We start from the raw sequence: 2,178 nt of genomic DNA on the forward strand, positions 1-2,178 counted from the left end.
TGAACGGCAGGCAAATTGTGGCCTTGAGAAATGATTAACCAATTGGACTTAGTCTCTGGAGGAGAGACAAAGTGTTTTCACGAGAAATGGTTAACCAATTGGACTTAGTCTCTGGCAGAGAGGCAAAGTGTTTTCAAGAGAAATGGTTAACCAATTGGACTTGGTCTCTGAACGGCAGGCAAATTGTGGCCTTGAGAAATGATTAACCAATTGGACTTAGTCTCTGGCGGAGAGACAAAGTGTTTTCACGAGAAATGGTTAACCAATTGGACTTAGTCTCTGGCAGAGAGACAAAGTGTATTCACGAGAAATGGTTAACCAATTGGACTTAGTCTCTGGCAGAGAGGCAAAGTGTTTTCACGAGAAATGCATAACCAATTGGACTTAGTCTCTGGCAGAGAGGCAAAGTGTTTTCAAGAGAAATGGTTAACCAATTGGACTTAGTCTCTGGCAGAGAGGCAAAGCGTTTTCCTGAGAAATGGTTAACCAATTGGACTTAGTCTCTGGCAGAGAGGCAAAGTGTTTTCCTGAGAAATGGTTAACCAATTGGACTTAGTCTGTGAACAGCAGGCAAATTGCGGCCATGAGAAATGGTTAACCAATTGGACTTAGTCTCTGGCAGAGAGGCAAAGTGTTTTCCTGAGAAATGGTTAACCAATTGGACTTAGTCTCTGGCGGAGAGGCAAAGTGTTTCCCGTTGTAATGGTTGGCCAATGCACTTCGGATTGCGTTGGTAGGCCGTGGAAAGTGGCTCTTGGGCCCGCGAGAGCAAAATCCGTGCGCAGACGGAAGTCCATGAGGTCAGATCCGAGGCCTTTACCCGGCACCCGGTGGGGGTATTCCCGCAGAGAGTAGCGGGTGTGCCCGGCGACGGGTCAAGTTGCAATTTCTGGCATACCACTCCTGGAGCTCGTTAATGAGTTCCCCTCGGAAGTCCCGATGAGAAAATGGCAAAATGGCGTTTTGCGGGCTTTGGGGCCTCCTGGACGGTAGGCCTACCGCCCGACCTTACGGTTGCAATTGTTGGCAGGGGAGGTTGGCGGGGTACCCGGAGATTTTCGGGGACACGATTTTCAGAACATTTTCAGACAACGGTCACACTTTAAAAATGCCCAGAAAAGTGCGACTTTGAGGGTGGTAAGCGTTTTCAAATAGAATACCTTTCAAAGAGCTCTCGGAAGTCCTATATGAGGATTTAAGATGAATTTGTGCGGGCTTTCCGAACTCCGTTGTCGGTCTGAAATATCGGCCAGGGTCCAGACCGGTGGTAACCCTGGTTTAATAAACATGGCGTGTGGCGAAAAGAACAGACAAAATGACAAAGTGTCAAATATATATATACATGTGTATTTATGAACAAAAAAAATCACAAAGTGTCACCTGGCGGTGTACTTGATGATGAAAAATAAAAATACAAAGTCTGTTCACAGGCACCTTTGGGGCGGGGGTGCCTGAGTCCCCTTGGGTTGCACACTATAGAGTGTTTGACATGGACAGAGTCAACACTGTGTGCGTGCCCAGAACCCTTTTGAACGCAGGCGACGCACGCCGGTCGGCATTTCCTCTCCGTGCGAGCGCCAACAGGTTGCTTCCGTTGTTTTACAAATAAGAAAATTGTATTTATGAGCAGCAAAAAAAAAAATCACAAAGTTTCACCTGGCGGTGTACTTGATGATGAGAAATAAAAATACAAAGCCTGTTCACAGGCACCTAGGGGGCGGGCGGGGTGCCTGAGTCCCCTTGGGTTGCACACTGTAGTGTTTGACATGGGCAGAGTCAGCACTGTGTGCGTGCCCAGAACCGATGTGAACGCAGGCGACGCACGCCAGTCGGCATTTCCTAGCCGTGCGAGCGCCAACATGTTGCTTCCGATGTTTTACAAATAAGAAAACTGTATTTATGAGCAAAAAAAATCACAAAGTGTCACCTGGCGGTGTACTTGATGATGAAAAATAAAAATACAAAGCCTGTTCACAGGCACCTAGGGGGCGGGCGGGGTGCCTGAGTCCCCTTGGGTTGCACACTGTAGTGTTTGACATGGGCAGAGTCAGCACTGTGTGCGTGCCCAGAACCGTTTTGAACGCAGGCGACGCACGCCAGTCGGCATTTCCTAGTCGTGCGAGCGCCAACATGTTGCTTCCGTTGTTTTACAAATAAGAGAATTGTATTTATGAGCAA

Source organism: Cetorhinus maximus, unplaced genomic scaffold (assembly GCF_964194155.1).
Source record: "Cetorhinus maximus unplaced genomic scaffold, sCetMax3.hap1.1 HAP1_SCAFFOLD_795, whole genome shotgun sequence".
Classification (NCBI taxonomy): domain Eukaryota; kingdom Metazoa; phylum Chordata; class Chondrichthyes; order Lamniformes; family Cetorhinidae; genus Cetorhinus; species Cetorhinus maximus.